This window comes from Haliaeetus albicilla, chromosome 3, assembly GCF_947461875.1.
Source record: "Haliaeetus albicilla chromosome 3, bHalAlb1.1, whole genome shotgun sequence".
NCBI classification, from domain to species: domain Eukaryota; kingdom Metazoa; phylum Chordata; class Aves; order Accipitriformes; family Accipitridae; genus Haliaeetus; species Haliaeetus albicilla.
The window spans coordinates 43,934,253-43,952,516 of NC_091485.1; the positions used below are offsets into that span (position 1 = coordinate 43,934,253).

The 18,264-nt window shown below is 35.9% G+C and overlaps 1 long non-coding RNA gene across 2 annotated transcripts in view; it reads right to left on the reverse strand.

Annotated features, from left to right (window-relative positions):
* Positions 1-920: 920 nt before the first annotated feature.
* Positions 921-18,264, reverse strand: part of LOC138684779 (uncharacterized) — a 36,047-nt gene continuing 18,703 nt past the window's right edge. The window contains exons 3-4 of one of the 2 annotated variants that reach the window (XR_011324052.1): positions 3,332-10,797; positions 921-993 (exon numbers count right to left, since the gene is read on the reverse strand). This is a non-coding gene — a long non-coding RNA (uncharacterized lncRNA). Of the gene's footprint in view, positions 994-3,331; positions 10,798-18,264 lie in introns of those variants that run through there. The other variant, XR_011324053.1, reaches the window with a different exon arrangement.

Consider the following 18,264-nt stretch of genomic DNA (forward strand, 5'->3'; position numbering starts at 1 on the left):
TCATTTTAAAATAATGTTTATATTAATGGTCTAGTAATAGGCTGTCATTTAAAATAAGTTTAAATGATTAAAAAGTAAGACCAAGCTTAAACCATTGTTCTGAAAAATGTTTCATTTATCGCATTCCTTGTGGCTATTTAAGTTAAAAATTGTATAGTTAGAAGGTAAATAGCAAATACAGTAGTCTGTTTTATCATTATGATGAAAACCATACCAAAATTTGCAATATAAATTAAACTTTCCCTGGGACTTTTGACTTCTGATGCAAAGGTTGCTTTTATAGATGTTTCTTCAAAGCTCTATAATACACTTAATGCATGTGACGTTTAAATGATATATTGTCACTGCACCTTCATCATTTTGTTTAGGGACTCAGAAACTAGATGCAGACTCTTCAGTACACTAAGGAAACTGCTCAATACGCAGAGGTTTGAGTCACATGATTCCCATTAATTCTAATGGGAGTTACATGGATAAATCTGTGTGCTGAAATTCATGAGAAGTTAATGTCAATAGAATTTACTGTTCCCAACTTTGCTCTCTGAACTTATGTGCCTGGCTACCTGCACCTCTGTAAAGGTCCTGGGGGGAAGGAGAGGACAGAGCAGTATAAAGTGATTAAGGCAAAGGCATTCAGAGTTTAAGAGGTCTATGGTATGTGTTCAAAGGTAGGAAATACGTAATCAATATCAAATGGGAGAAAAGGTAGTTTTGAAATTATACTCTCCTTAAAATCTTCTTCGAAGCATAATCTCCTTAATCATAGTGTGGTTTGCACATGATATTTTTTTTTAAATCATGTAAGAAATATATACTGATATTGAAGTCTGACACTTCAGTGAAGCGTCTCAAATGGACGCTCATTTATACAATAAACAACACAAAAATACTCAGAGGCTGTACTTAGAGTTTAACTTACATGTATAAGTATAGTTGCTGGTTTTCTGTGAATTTCAAACTGAAACAGATTCAAGCTGAAACCACTTGGTATGCCTAAAAAAGTGTGAGGGAAGAAAGAAAAAAAAAGACAAAGAAAGGCTTAGGAACATTAGAACATATGAAAAGAAATAGTTAAGTGCTAGTTTTGGGCTTAGTTCCTGCCACCATTACCTCTACAGAAAACAGTGGAACTAAACTTGGGTATGAATAAAAGCAGCATATAGTATGAAAAAAAAGATCAAAATTTTTTTTTAATCTTACTCAGATCTTAGCCTATTGACTCAAACAGTGAACATGTAATATGCTTTGAGAGTTGTTCAGCACTGCCAAATATACCATCCAAGTGCACTTTTTTGGCAGGATTGTATGCAGCTTGTATTTATTAGATAGGCAGCTATTTGAGTTGATTAGCTACAAACATTTCATGAAAAAGAAATAATTGCTCATTCACTATAAATACATGTAGTTTTCTTCACCACTTGCTGACTCAGCTTCACTTGTGGTCTGAAAGATGAAGTCATATGGGTTTTTCATATTCTTGTTTTAATTTGTAACATTGGGAGGAATAAGAGCCACAGTCTGTTATAGCTTGCCCTTGTTCTTTTGCACCGCTCCCAAGGACAGAGGCTAGAGAATCTTTCTGCTGTCCAGGGGAGTGAACAAGTAGCCAGCAGATTCTCTTTTGGAGAGTTAGGGAAGGAGGAGGCAACAATGATACCCAATACACTAACTACACACAGCTGGCAAACAACTTAAGGACTGGTGCCAACTTGTATGAGTAAACTTGCACACAGATCAGGACTTAGGAAAGATTGGGGAGTGGGCTGGCTTCTTCACTATCTCTTCCCAAGTAACCTATGGAAATGGAGCTCATAAGAGCTTTTTCCTGATTTTTTAATCCAGCAGAGCTAAATGTGAACTTGTGGAGAGCTCTTTGAATGCTGGGCATCTCCAAGAAGCAGAAATTACAACTGACATAACTTTTTACTGGAGCAGTTAAAAGATCATGGTCCTGATTTTCATACTGACATTGGGACCATAACTGTTTTACTGGTTTCTTTTTCAGCTCACTAATATTCCCAGGTAGTGTTCTGATCTGGGATATAGTCAGAACACAGTCATGGCCTGGAAGTAATGAGAAGGAAAGAGAGAATGACTTGGCCCCACCACCTGGCTAATGAGTCCATCCTTCCAACAATCTTTCTCTTTACAGGGGGAAGTTTCGTTTTATTACTGCCCCTTTTGCTTCTTCAGGATATATACTTGGAAGGGTTCCTACTTCAACTCTTCTGGCTGCCCTCCATGCTTCTTAAAAACAATAATTACAGACCTTGTTCTCCTCTTGATAGACTCTGAATACCACTTGAGTGTGAATAGCTTGATACACACATTGCTTTCTTTAAGATCCTATCTGATTTTTGACACAACAGCTTACAGCAACACTACTTCATATGAAAGGCTATTGAAAACAACTGGCAGGGACCTGGGGAGACAAGAGCTATGCACTTGGAGAAAATGCCAGTTACACAGATTGAGAGGGATGGGCACTGTCACAGTACCAGCCACAGTGAAAGAATTATTGCAGTTCACATTTGAAGAAAGAACGTACTTAGAAATAGAATTACACATGTAATAGATTGCATCAGACATGTAAGAGAAAACCAAACATATCAAACTCTGGAGCCATCTAATGCCATGTGAAAAATGTGGGTTGGTATAAAGTTTGTCCTTGTTGTATGCCAAAACACAGTTACTTAGAAAGCTATCCTCATTTCTGTACTTTCAGAGAACTCCTTTCAGATAAATATTTAATAGTATAGACTTTGCTATAATTAACAGATTAAAATGTGCAGAATTTGCTGAAAAGGATTTCATGGAATAAGATCAAATAATAGCAAATTTCAATGCATGTAACCCATGCATATGTTTAATTTGGGATCTGTTGAAGGAAAGGCATACGTAGGGAACAAAACAAGGTACCCTTGATATTTAACAATACAGTTGCTGTCAGCAGGATGCTAGGAAGATAATAAAAGTAACCCTTAACAGCAAATAAGATTTTGCAAGTAGCGAGAGCTCTGAAAATGTGTATATATACATTTGGTAATAAGGTTTTGGAAGATGACGTATAACTCGTATCAAACGTGCAGAAGCAACCTCGGTATAAAAAGACTTCAAAGGTACAAACAGCTGAGTACCAGCAAAAAAAAAAAGACAGATTACAAAAACTAAAAAGAACTGGGAGGAGGACATTACAAGAGAGAACAGGGCTTAACCTCTGTTGAGGTGCCACAGAATAATCTGACCTGAGCAAGCATGGCTGGATTTTGAAAAGACCATTTTTTATGAATGACTCAGAACAACTCTTCTAAAGTGAGGTAGGACATCTTACCACAAAGTTCATCTGCCAGTGACTCCTTTCACTGTCACTGCCTAGTGGAAACTGCTGCATTTCTCCTCTTCAGTGACACACAGCAACAATTGGCGAATGTTTATGCACAGGCAGTCAGATACTGTAACTAGGACTGTTAAAATGGAAAAACTTAACTTATATGGCAGTTGATATGGTATCCAGCTACTGCACAAGCAAGTCATTAGCACTGTATTTTAACAAAATGAGATTGTAATTAGGTGCCTTTGATTCTAAAGGCAGAATGAGTTGCACATTTCTGGCTGCCGTTCCCAAAGCGTGACATCAGAGTAATCAGCCATAGACTGTCATTCTCTGTTCACCCCACATTTTTACTCCATTAGTAACTTGCAACTATTTCCTGGGCAAGATGAGATTCTCAGTCATCAGTGAGCAATAAATATCTCTGCCAGGGTTGATAAGATTTCTCAGACACATATAGTACTTTTTGTTTTGTTCTTGTTTTTCAATTTCACAAGCTGTCTCTGTGTTGAAGTTGGGTCTGGATCACTGTTGACTTGCAGCTGCTTTGCCTCAGTAGGAATTAACAGTGTTCCTTTGTGCTAGCTGTCTTGAATGGAATAGGACCATCAGAATAGCTTTCTTTCACCCCACAATGTGGGAAGACTATCTAGAATATCCCAGGAACCCCAATTCTCACCTGTTACAGTGACCCTATAAGTCACTGATTGCAGACAAATAGAGTAGCTTGCTTCCCTATGCTGGGCTGGGGCCAGCACAACCCAGCTGTAGGACTGGGAAATCCTACAGTTCAGTCATTTAGTTTAAAGTTACCTGTATTCTTTCTCTTGGGATCTGAGCATAGTCTTGCTAGCCCACTGACTTCACCAAGAACTCTGTGCTTAGAATAATCACAGACTTGGGTCCAGAATCTGGAACTACACATCTCAAAATAGAGATTAATGACTACATTCAACAGCTATTCCCCCAAAATATGTGGTATTACCATAGGACGTTGCAAATGATGTGTGAAATGGGACACCTTTGCCGATTGGCAGTGCACAAAGAGGATAAAGAGAATGACATGTAATTATTACTGTGCTATTAGCTGTGATATTCAACCCATACAAAGACAGAAAAGTCCAATAAATCCAAAAGCCTTAGGTTTGTTTTAAAAAAAGAGTAAATGGCTTGGAAATTTCTTTTTAACAAACTTCACCAGAACTTTCTTCTGGAAGAGAAAAGGTCCAAAAAAAAAGAAATGGAGACAATTTAAATTAGTCTGCTCCTCTCAAAGCTCATTCCCTTCTTTCCCTTTACTTGGAAAAAATCAAACACCTTTCAAGCACATTACCAAATTCCTTAAATACTGGCGGGTGGGAAGGAGGGGAGCTATGACCTTAGTGAAGTTTTGAGAGGATTGTGGATGTACCTTTATCTGGCAACATAATTCTGTCTCCTTTACAGACAGAAATGAATACAAGGTTTGTTTCCCAAAGCACGGATTAAGAATTAGTTAAGAATCTTTTTTCCAATTTTAGTAATTTTATGTTTTGTGGCAAATTATAGAGCATACATTACCCAATTGGAGAGATAAACTGTTAGCAAAATGTTTTAAAAACAACTGAAGAAAGTGCATGTACTAGTGTCTGGTATCAGTTCTGTAAGCTTCCCAAAGGCAATTTCAATACATTCAGAAAGCCCCTACACATTTTAGTATAGATATGTCAGGCAAATCAGAATCCCTCCAGCTCTGAAACATGAACAGTATTATTTATATATGAAATGTTTTGAAAAGGTGAAATGAAGTTACATGTGCAGAGAAAACTGAAGAATATTAATCCTGGGTGTTTTGTTTGCTACATAGTCAAGTGAATTTTTTCACCTGTCTATGGGGTGCTTATCTTCTGTTCATTTAATTGATAAACACATAAAGAAAATTTGTAAATGCTGCATGATATTTTTATTAAGAAAAAAAAATCTACTACATAGCATCAATATTCACAATTTCAATCAAGAACTGACCAGCAGATCATCAAAAGATACATTAAAAAGAAAATTAATACTCAATTGTTTCTAATGGTATCCAGCAGGCATCAGCACTAGGTCCAATGCTATTCAGTATTCCCAGCAGTGTTCTGGAGGTGCAAATAGAAATTACCGTGTTAAGGATCTAAGGATGACAGAAAGATTACTTGAGTAGTACATAATGATGAGATCAAGGAAGAAGAGATCCCTTTACAAGCTAGACCCACTGAAAAAAATGAGCATTTTAGGAGAGATGAATGCACAGTTATACATCAATACAAAGGAATTTCACCCCCAAAAAATGGGGTACAGTGCGTTGGAATGCCTTGGCTCTGCAAGGATTTATGGGCCATAGTGGACCAGCAACTCAACATGAGCTCCCACTGTGAAGCTGCATGAACAGAGCTAATGTAATCCTTGAATCCTGATGCAATTGTTGGAATAATTCCCATAGATCTGCTGTCCATATTTTAATGGGAATGGTGGAAAAAAAATGCAGAGTTCACAAAGTTTCATTCAAAATTAATTTGTGAGCAGAAGAAAAATTATTTGCTGTGAAACTATAAACTCAATCTGTTTGATTATCAAAAAGGAGGGCTGAGGGCAACTTGATTAAAGTTTATAGATCATGGGAGAAAAACCCTCATGTGCAAAGACTCTTTATCCTCAAGGGAGAGTAACATAACAACAACCCCACCCCACCACTCCCACCATTCCCCAAAAGAAAAAAAAATAATCATAATAATTCTGGAAGCTGAACACTGACAAATCAGAAACAAAATAGTTTTCTACTAATGAAAATAAATGTTGAAATAAATTGCCCCAAAATTACTAATTCTTCCTATTAGCATATCTTCAAATCATGATGCAAGTTAGAATTTCACCAAATAATAGCTGTTCTTTAGTTAAATAATAATTTTATTGGACTCAACACCCAATAAATCAAATCAATAAAATTTAAGGGTCTTTGACATACCAGCAAATTAGCTGATGTTGGATTTCAGAAATCCAAAACAGAACAAAAAAGGAAGAAATAAAAGAGAGAGCAATTAGAATGATCTATTCAAAATTATATTGTCCGAAGATCTGAGGCCTGACTTGGGGCTTTTGTTATAATTCTAAGTGAGGATCTCTGACTCTAGACCATATGCTCTACTGTGGTATGTATTGCATAACTATGGAAAATGTCTTAATGTAGGTATTTTTCATTCGCATAAAATTGTCTGTAAGAATTTATATCCCAGCTGGTATGATGTTATACAGAAACAATATCATGTGTTGTTCTGCGAGTTGTGCATATGTTTGGTTTCTGAGGCCAAAAATCAGGATGTGGTTTGAAGAAAAGTGGGCGGAGTCAACTAGTAAAAGTGTTATACCATATGACAACCTCAAAAAAAAAGGAGCATATCAGTTGGGAAAATATATAGCAGAAGCAGAGACTGCCTTTACTGCAATAACTAGTGATCTGCTGTGCACATGTGCACATTCACATACCACTGGAGTTTTAAAGGAGTAGCGTTGCAACCTGTTGTTTGCACAGTCTAAATGTCCATAACAATATAGCAAATCCACTTTTTTGTGATGTAATCTGATATATTCTGCCAGTATAAATCACTCTGAATTTCAGTATATTAGAGGTAAACTAAATTGTTAAGAATACCAAATGGCTTCCATGTCTAGGACAGGAGACAGGATGGTCATGTCACACTGTATAGAGGTCCACTTGTAGGCTTGCTGTTGATTTAAGAGAGGCTCATGAGTAATTATCTGCTAGAGGATAATGGTCTGTAGGTCACCTTTGTGGATTTTAAAGATATCAGAATGATAACACTCATGATCTGGAAAGTGCCCAACTTGTAATCAGTTTAACATACTTCTTCCTCAGGTGAGTTGCGTCTGCTTAAGTCTAAAAATATTTTACTGCTGGACCTAATATGACCAAGTGGAAACATAGCTTTTCATCCCTAAGTTAACATACTAGGTCTCACTGAGTGTTTAACTTGGGTTAGAGATTCACAGTGGAGTGAAAGAAAACAGCCTCAATCTCAGTCACGAATTAAAAAAAAATAATAAAATGTAAATAGCTTCAAAAGCAGTTTTATATATGTCTACTCTTGATATATAAGACAGTTGAAAAATAGTAGGAAAATAGGTTTTGGGGGGGGGGGGATCACAACAGTTGTAGCTCCCTGTTTCCTACATTAATTTTTTGAAGTGTGTTGAAATTTTCAGGCTCCATATGGACACATTTAGTCACATTAATTTCTCTAGTATGTTCAATCAAGTTTTCAGTAGTTATTTTTTTTTAATTCTATGTTTTCTGACTGTATGATTAATGTAAGTAAATAAGTAATCACCAGATGGAAATAAATTCTGCTTCCTAAACTTACGTAAGTACTGCAATTAAAGTAACTTGAAATAGCAACAACACAAATAAACTATGCACAAATTAGCCATTTTCCCAATTAAAACATAAGCCCAAAAGATGCCCCTATATAAACCACTCTGGGTGTAATTAAAGACAGATAATAAATGAAAGGTTATTCTCAAGGGTAAATCTCTATTTCAATCTTTCATTTACCAACAATCCTAACACATCCCTTTCTATCATATATTAATTATGGTTTCTTATTTTTTAGTAGGACCCAATACCTTTGGTGGCATCTGGTGAGCATGTGTCAGTGATATGACAGGCAATTCATACACCTGCACTTCAGCTGTGAGCTGGCGCCTACCACTGGCAAAGCAGCAGGTAAGAGACACCTTTGTCACTTCACTGATAATCTAAAAAGTAAAATGTTGGATTCCTAATTTTGATGTTCTGATAAACTGTTTTGATTCTGCATTTGATTGTTTAATTGTCTTTCCTACCCTAAGTGCTGAAAGTTTCACACAGGAATGAAATTTTTTTTAATGTCTCTTACCTTATAAGCTTGGACCTGTGTTCCAAGCCACAACACATTTCGAGGCTGGTTGCAAGAGCATAAAACTACATTCAGGGCCAAGCCTAGGGCATAGTTTAGGATATGCAAGAGAAGAAATCTCAGGTGTTCACAGTCCCTTTGTATAGCTCTGCAGTCACAACCAGCCACTTGTCTTTCTGGCAATGTCACAGATCCTAGGACAGCCCTGAGATTGCCTGTTGCTAAAACAGGTGGGTTAAGCAATCCAGGCTGTTTGCAGACCCAACAGCTCAGTCTTCAGCAGAGCTAAAGGCTGGCAACATGGAGCAGGAGTCAGGAGACACTGAGCATACTCCATGCCTATTGTGAGAGTAGACATCATCAGTACTGCCAGTATTATCTGTGGAGAGACTGTTTGCTTGTTGTATTTTACTTTTATAGAGGTTTTCTACAAGTTCCACTAATTTCCTGCTAATTTCCTTTCATGTAGCATGAAATATGTGCAGCCATATGGCGACAGTTCTGTCACCAAAATTCTCTACAGGAAATTCACAACAATCCAAGTCATTTTTGCCATGTTCTTTCAAGAAATACTATGAAATCAGCATGCTTATTTAATGGGAAAAGCCATGGCATCTGCATATTACTTTTCCCAATCTGAATTGCTCTAAAGGTAAGGGGTCTTTCAGTGATATCTTTAAACAAACAGCCTTGAGATGTTAGCCAGACAAAGATGTCCCTGAAAGTTTACTAGCTGAAATATAAAACATGGGCCATGCTAATCCTAAGTATGTTTTTGTGAGGATGACAGAATTCTGCTGATCATGGGATTTCCTAAAGGAGGCGTTTTTATTCACAGTAAGCCTCCCTTCTATCAGTATCCAGAGACCTGCATATTCCAGGAATGATACCAAAAATCAGTCCATTAAACAGTTAAAAACAAACAAAAAACAAAAAACACCCCACAAAAACTTAAAGTTGCCACCACCACCTTAAGGAACCAGCTCTTTCAGGATGTATAGCCCAAACTGTCTTTTATCTCAAAAACATGAGGTCCAACAGACAATTTTTAAGTACACTGTGAAACACTTTTCTGCTGCACTGTGAAACATCTAAAGACTGCACAACACTAAACAGAAGTGAGCATTATCATCTTCTATTTACAGATAGAGCAACTAAAACAGATTAAATGCCCCCCACACTTCTGCATTACCAGCAAAGAACAGCCCCAGGAATGACTCCTTCAATCTACCCTAAACACTGTGTCAGGCAACTCTTTTTTTTCCCTGCCTGAAGATTTTCTTCATTATGAAATGCTTGGGGTTTTTTGGTTTTTTTTCAGTTCCCATTATTTTTTAGGAAGATTAAGGAATTTCTTTAGATTTTTGTTTTTATGTTATCCTTATTGTTTCTGAGATCCTCTTGCAGTTTGGAAAGCAAATACCTTTCCAGGCTGCTTTATTCACTTCTGTTGAATAACCTTGACTTCTTAGTGCTCCCTCTGTGAATGGAAAAAAAGTCATTACTTGTGCTCCCCCTTAACATCTACATTCACACGTCTTGGTACACAGCACTCTTACTGATGACAATACATTTCCGGAAATTGTACTAATTGTCACTAAATTCAAGGGTCTGATTCAGGAAAACATGTCTAAAACAACAACAAAAAAACCCTGCAACATTAAAACACGTAGTTAAACATTTGCCTAAATTCATAACCAAAAGAATATAAAAATATTGAGTTGGAAGTATGATAAAACAGTAAAGGAGCACTCATTGCATGAATCAATAATTTTCCTTACAAAATAAACTCTGAAGTCCTAACAAATTAAAAGGCATTCTCCTTTAGTTTATAACAATCTTAAGGAGGGGCAAAGATTTGTCTTGCAATCTCTGACAGTCCCTTTAAGCAGTCATTCATTGTAAGCAATGACAGAAACATCCCATCTTCCATGTTCCTCTGGTAGGAAAAAGATCAGATGATATGATAAAAAAGAAACTAAACAAAATGAAAACAATAAGACTTTTCTGCCCCAAACTATGTCCCATTTCATTATAGAGCTTTTGGAAACCTTAATGGTTTAAAGCAGCACATAACAAAGAATGATCTTTGAACAGCAGGTTCCAGGATTTAGACATGTAAATAATTTTTTCTCTTCAAACTTGAAAATGAAGGTTATAGTTTGCTCTGCCACCACTCATGGGGCTTTGTCTGATGGCACAGATGTAGAAGCTTTGAGTAAAATGGAAATGTCAGTTGCCAGAAGCATAACCGTGAGCAAATCCTGGTAAGCGAGGTCTCTTGTCCCGTCGCAGGTCACCAGCTCCTTTCTGTACCTTGCCTAATGGCGGGGGCTGCATCAGCGCTGCTGTTACTGTGCCGAATCTCAAGCTGGCAATATGACTTGCAAGGTTTGTTCATGTGATTACAGGCAAGAGAAGCTTTAAAGTCCACAGCCTGTTAAATTCCAGTAAATAAGTTACTGCATATTTTAGACGGAGCTTCTTACCACACAGTTCACAATTAGTATGCCCATTTCAGCATTAAAAAGGTACCTAGGAAAAGAAAATGTGTGTATAAGTACAAAAAATATCAGAATAGAGCACTTAGACTGAATAATTAATACCATTTTATGTTATGCAACCATACATTTTAATCATCAAAGATGACTAAGGCTACAAATTCATGTTTATTGACAAGGATGCATTCCTTAAGTCACCATTTAAAATGGATTTTTATGGCCAGTCTTAATAACCAAGAGGCAAAAATGTGTTGCACTGCATGGACATGCTGAAGATACTAGTTAAATGGCCAAGGCTACTCTCTAACTCCCTAGGCAAAAAGGCAATAGAACTGTTATTGAGGCAGAACAAAGAAAGAATTGTCCTATTCTCTCTGTATCTACTATCTTTAAATATGAGTAAAAGCACCAGTTAGCATAAAAAAAAAAAAAATTAACAAATTTCCCACGCTCACAACACACTATGCGCTTCAATAAGTTTGCATTACGCATTTAGGTAACTAATGATCATCATAGGTCCGCTCCATAATGCTCACTCATTTCAACAGAAGTACTACCAGGAAACATGTTTTATACCAAAACGTAACATTTTCTCACCTCATCTTTACCAGTGAGGACACTTCCTTCTGCATCAGGTGGTTCTACTTCCTCTCAATTTTCTTCTTGTTCTTACAGAATTACTTACACTACTAAAAAATATTTTAATCCAAATAATCCAGCTTCCCTTCCACAACTGTTTTCAGTAGTGCATTTAATAGTTTAAACAGAAATAGACCCCAAAACATTTCACTATCTTGAGGCATGTAATAGTCACATACAACAATGAGCTTCATGTATCTTCCTATTCTACCACAGTTGTACCATGCTGTCTACCAGACATTTAAAAAAAAAAACAACAGTTGTATCATGATTCTGCAGTAAGTGCAGTATCTCCTTGTATTTCTGCATTGGCATGGAGGAGTGCTTCATATACGCATAAGCATGGCTTGACTATGCTTTCTGACCATAACCGTGCTAGCTACAAAAGGAAGCAGTTTCAGTCTGTTCTAGCTAAATGTCACACCCCAGACAGAGGTTACTGCTCCTTCAGAGCTGCCAGTGAAGCTGCTCATATAGCCACTCCCTAACTCAAAGCAACCAGGGTGAACCCAACTAATTTAAACAGTAACTCAGCAAAGAGGCTAGGGATTGCACTCATGAGCAGCTCAGGGAATGTAAATTCTGGTACCAAGAAAAGTGATCAGAAGCTTAGGGCAAGATGAAAATTGCAATTTTTAGCTACCACAGATACAATAGGAAGAAAACATACTAGCGAGGATCAAACTAAATATAGTTATATTTTGCTTTCATAGGACTGTTTCACAAATAGATGATTTTATGAAGTGTCTGACATCACTAAGGTAATGCCCAACTAGTGATAACAGCTTTACAGTGTGACTTAAGCCCAGTGTAAAGTGACTTGAGATCAGAATATGTCTCAGGATGGTTTCCACAGGGACTGTTTGAAAGGAACACCCACAAAAAAATCCGCTAAAAAGTCCATTCTTTAAACATTCCCAAAAGAATCTGACTGCAAAACATGGAGAATATTAAGCAAAAATAACTAAAGTGCTGTGAAACAAAAAATAAATTCCTATTCTATGGGGTTTGTACCTGAGCTGGATAGACTCCATAATTGAAAGATTTATTTATTCAGAATTGAATATGTAAAACCCTTAAGAGCAGTGTTAAAATACCTTGCAGGCCTCAACTTTCTGGTTTTTTTATTTCCATCACTCACAGGAAAAATACCCCACATTGGTCTGTTTATTCCCAAATGGACTGACCAGGAAGAAATAAGTTTACAGTGAATCCACTTTTTCCTTTTTTTTTTCCTAAGTTATCCTGCATATTGCTCCCTATTTGGACCAGGCACACTTTTATTTAGTACTCTCTATACCTTATTCACATCTGTCAACAAAAAATGCACATCGCAGTCACACACCAAGGCACAAGTCACAAAACTCATAGAAAAAGTAAAAGAAATGATATTTGTATGTCATTTCAATAGCCAGGGGAGAAGAAGTGTCCCAGTCCCTCTTTCTAAAAATAATGCTTCACACAGGTGTCATCTCTGTATTTCACTGAAGTTATCAAAAGAAAAAAAGTTGTCATTTATGGAAGTTGCTTCCTGCTATTGGAATAAAATGATCTGCTTTAAATCACAGTTCAGTTCATCCACACCTTTCTTCCATGAAAATCACTCTTACATGTAGGGAAATGGGAAAAAACAGTTATATTAACCCACCATCAACCTATCTGATCTACACAAATAACACACATAAACTCTCTTCTGGTCATTTATTCCTATAAAAAATGGATTGAAAGTATTTAGAACATCTTAGAAAAACGGAATGAGAAAGAACAAAACCAGCTACTCCTGCCACCCATAGCAATGATGAGCTGATAAATAACCTCACCATATTGTCTTCTCAGGCATATCTAATAGAGATGAAGAAGTCTCTAATTAGGGCATTAATTCCACACTGCACTGCAGTTGCAATGCAACCTCCCTTTCACTGACAGATGCAATATGTGGGTGCAAATTTTTTGGCATCAGCAATCTACTCTTTTGCATTTACATTGCTAAGCAACATCATTACTTTGATTGACTTAGGTACAGTACTACACTCTCACCTCTTAGGTACAGAAAGAAAAGATTGATTCAGATATCAGTGCCACATTTTTACACAGATGTAGTTCCAATGAATTAAGTGCACTTTCTCCTAATTTACAGTCATGGAAGAAAAATAATTTTCTTGATTACCCTCTTATTTAGAAAGCTCTAACTCTTTTGAATAGAATAAAGTTACACTGGTCTAAAACTTGCATGACAGTTAGGGGCATACTTACATGTATTTTTCCACAAGAAGATGGCAGCTGTCCTCTAAGTGTAATGCGAGTTAACTAGGAAAAGATGATTGACTGATGCTGAGGTTAATTGCTTGTTGGCATGCTAGAAAGCCTATGCTAACAAGTGCTGCTTATAACTAACAAGTGCCAATTATTTCCTTATATTCTAGTACACATTATATTATGCTAGGCACTATCCAAACATCCAGAAAGATCCAGGTGTCCCTGCCCTGATCTGATGAGTTAATGAGTTGAGAAAACTATGCTAGTTACTGACAAAAACGGCTCAGTGCATGCTGCTTATCACAGATGTACAACTCTTCATATAATACTAGAAAACAGAAAGCCTTTGGTAAAGTTATCAATGCACTGAACATACATTCGTAATGAAAGTGTAAATACCTGTTTGATCATAAACTTTTTTTCTCTGTTGCTGACCAAAAGCTTACACTAACAGATAGTGCTTATTATGTCATTATTAGAAGTCAGTGAAAAATTTAGAAGTGTTGATATTTTAGTCCTGTTTCCACATCTATGTGTGAAAAAAATATATTTTTTGTATATAAATGCTGACCAAGTGTGCCTACGAGCCTGACAAAACTTCCCACCTAATAGGTAGATTAGTATGTAAAATATTGCCTAATATTTGTATAACGCATTAACCTGGCTTGAAAATATGCTGACAGAACTAGAATGCGTAACATCATCCATTGTTAAATTGAAACTAAATTCATAATTTTGTTCCTGAAGCATCAGTAAATACCAATTTTAATTGCATTAATAAAATGTGAATTATGAAAGTAGAATTGTACTGACTAATACAGATTTTCGCTATGATAATAATGATTTAAAATAAGATTAAAAAGTAACAGCTCCTAAAGAAAGAGGAAGTTAATGTACCGAAAATAATAGTGCAAAGCCAGCCTGCCCCCCACCCCCATCCCAGACAAGACATTTACCTTGTATCAGTTGCAATAAAACAAGCAAAGTTGACCTGAGTAGGGAACTTACCAGTCTTTCAGGTTTTCTTTGCAAGAAATCTCACAGTGCTTGGTAAAACTGCATGTCTTATCTGTTACTCCTTGTCTAATTTCAAAATAAACGGATGTAACGGCATCGCAACAGAGTGTCAAAGTTGAAAGCCTTTGGAAATTCATTAATTGTGAAAGCTGGGAATTACAACACCCTCTTTCCCTTTTCTAACTGTTAAGACATAGAATGTGTCAAATATGTTGGTAATCTGTTGGAAAAGGTAAAAAGTGCCTAAGCTATGGTTTGATCTCTCCTAGTCCTGCAGTGCAGAGAGCATTTCAGCATCTCACCATCCCAAGAATTCAAAATAATGCAACAAAACTTCTCTAACCATACAGCTTGTTCAGTAGGCACGGGCATTCAGAACAGGGTTTGGTGAGATGACCATAAGAATGAAGAGATTTAAGAAAATCTAAAATTGTTAAAATTATATTTGCAAATGTTACATCAGTATTCCTAGACTGTTTTATAATAGATATGTACATTTCTGTACCCATCAAACACTTAATAAAAGATAGCTCCTCTAGGCAATTTGCAAACTATAGTTTCATCTAGATATATGTCAGTGTAAATCAGGAACCTTCAGTTCTCAGTTTTTCTAAACAAGTATGCCATAATCTTTCCTAGCCCTGTTTCCGTCAGACCCTCATAAATCTACCACATTGCTCTGTCTCCTCAGAATGCAGTCAAATGCACAAATATTTTAAAGGTATAGTGAAATACACACACAGCAAGTCTATCATCCTAGTAGGAGTTAGTAATTTCCTTCACCTGCAGTATATATTTCATTTTAACACATCTTTAATAGACACCAACTAATCATGTTTAAAGGCTACCTCTTTATTATTGCCCTTTATCCATAAACTGCTTTTTTGACTGACCTTAATATATAAGGTGAAGATAGGCAATTGTTCCATATAAATGCTTACAGATATGATTTTGATTTTAGGATAAGTAAGGTAGAACTAGTTGGGCTGGACATAGCTAATATTGTCTTAATTTCCAAGTGCCATTGTTGAATATGTATTTTTTTTGTTCTAAACCACTTAATACTCTCAGAAATACCAATGACCCTAAAATTCAATGCCTTTATTTTTTTCTATATCCTGTATTTTATAAAAGAATAAAAACATAATGATATTTATAATTTCAGATCTTTTAAGAATAAAGTACTATGTGAAATTTATAATATAAAAATTCCCTTTTCCTGGAATTACAGTTTTGTATTTATTGAATGCGTTCACAGGCTCCCTTAGGATGTGAAATGTATGGAAATATATGTGCATTACTAAAGAAAGAACTAAATTTATTCTTTCCCCACATCATGCTCTTCTTTGCAGTAGAGGTTTTTAATTCAACACAGAGCTAGAATGAGATGGAGCCAATTTCCTGGTCTATATGTGTGACAAATGCTAAAAGTGGCACAAGATTAACAAATTAGTTGATGTATAAGTCTTTAAAGATTTTTTGACTATGTCCCAAATCAAAATGCATGCTTTATTTGAATTGAAGATTACTTTAGAATTAAGTGTTAAACAGGAATCTTATATATTCCTGTAATTTTGAGATGGAATGATGGCACATATGACAACTAAAGAACAGCAACCTGGAAAAAAAAAATGTGTAAGAAGGCTTTTATGGCACATCACTCTCATAATAACAACTTTTAGTGGTATAAATTGTATATTTAGTGATTAAATCTGATACTTTAATAAGAAATTTACTGTGGAAAAGTTAATTATTTCAGTACACAAGTATTTCTCTTAGGCATGAATATTGACAATATATTAACCACCAAAATACGAAATTCTTTCTTGTTAAGCCATGTGTCAGATAGAAGCTTTTTTTAAAATGAGTATGGAGAGATCTACAGTATAGACATGTGTGTCATTATAGAAAGGTTTCTTTATGATGGTTTGAAATAAAAAGTATGGAACTTGACCTTTTTAGCTGACATAGTAATCACCTACTTGATGTAATCCAGATATCTAACACCAAACAATAAAAACATCTGTGACAACAATACCATGTAAAGCTTGTGGAATTATTCAATTTTTTTTTTAAATGATAGCAATATTAATAATCAGATAAGCCTGGATTGGTTCTTCTTACACAAAAACTTTTGCACTTTGCAAATGCTAGTTTGAAAGGGCTATTAACTTAGACGTGAAAGCTTTTTAAGCTCTCATGCATATGTTTTGGAGTTACCTCATTCATTCTGCTTTTAGGACCTTGTCATAGTCCACCTGTTTTGCTTTTGCTTAAATTACATCAAAATAATAGCTTTCTTTAGAGAAAAAAAAAATCCTACATTTCTACTGACTGTATCCAAACATGATAATATGCTTAAAATTCAAGAGGAGCCATATTCAGGTTGCATGTCTCAGTCACCCAATCTCCCTTTCACATATCTGTTCATGTTGACAGACTATGTCATAATACATCAACAGAAAGATCAGCATAGAAGAACAAAAATTCATCGCCTGACAGCAAGAGGAAAACTGATTTCTACTATTAAATTAGCAAAAATATACCAATACTTCACTACCAATAAGGACACCACAGCTAAAAGTATTTACCCTATTGTAATTCTGAATGAGCATTGGGAATTTTTTGTTTCAATAATCTTTAAACAGAAAAAAGGGGGAGAAGAGGGTGGACTCAAGGATGTCTACATCTTTAGAAGTAAAGAACTGATTTCTGCCAAACTATGCCGTTCCATTTTGGTTTTGTTAATATTTAAATATTAGTTCTAAATATTCATTTAATTAGAGAGCACTGAGCACTGTTTTTGCAATATTCATTTCAGACACAGGCTCTTTCTTACGAGGTCAAGGAGACGTGTGGAAAATGCTCTGTATCAATAGAGTGCATCAGCTTCTTTATATCTGAGAATTTCTACTCATGTAAAAAGTATTCTGACTCTCTCATTGCTAGATATAATTTTAATATACTATATTGAGCAGTGGTGTTTCACTAGGAATTTAACAATACCTGGAATAAATAATGTCTTTTGCAGCCTGGGGCAACATCTGCCACTTACGCATTAATTCTGGCCCTGTTTGAACACTCTACAACATATGCACTTCTCTTTTGTCTGTTATCCTAGAGTTGTGTTATACCCAAATATTGACATCATCTACTTTTATCAGCACTAACTGCTCTGAAGCTTCCTAGTCTCATGCTCAGCTCTATTTCTTTCTATTGATTATCTTCCTCACTCCAGCAGGTAGCTAGCCAGCGAGGCTGTCCTGAGAAATAGCTTCCAATGACTTTATACGCACAATTTACACGGAATTGTTTAAAGAAGATATTAGCCTCAATACAAATCAGTGAACCTCATTTAGTCAATACTGCACAATTCAGCTGTTGGCACCCTGTCACATGTTAGTCTTTAAAGTCAACTACCATACCCAATCTGCACATTAGCCATAGTATTTAGTTTCATATTAAAATGAGACTAGTTTTTCACTTTTCTTTTTGAAATCTATTCAATACACTTTTTACATCACCTCATTGAACCATATGATAGTAATATAATTTTAAGTATAAAAACCTGAGATTAAATGCTTGATTT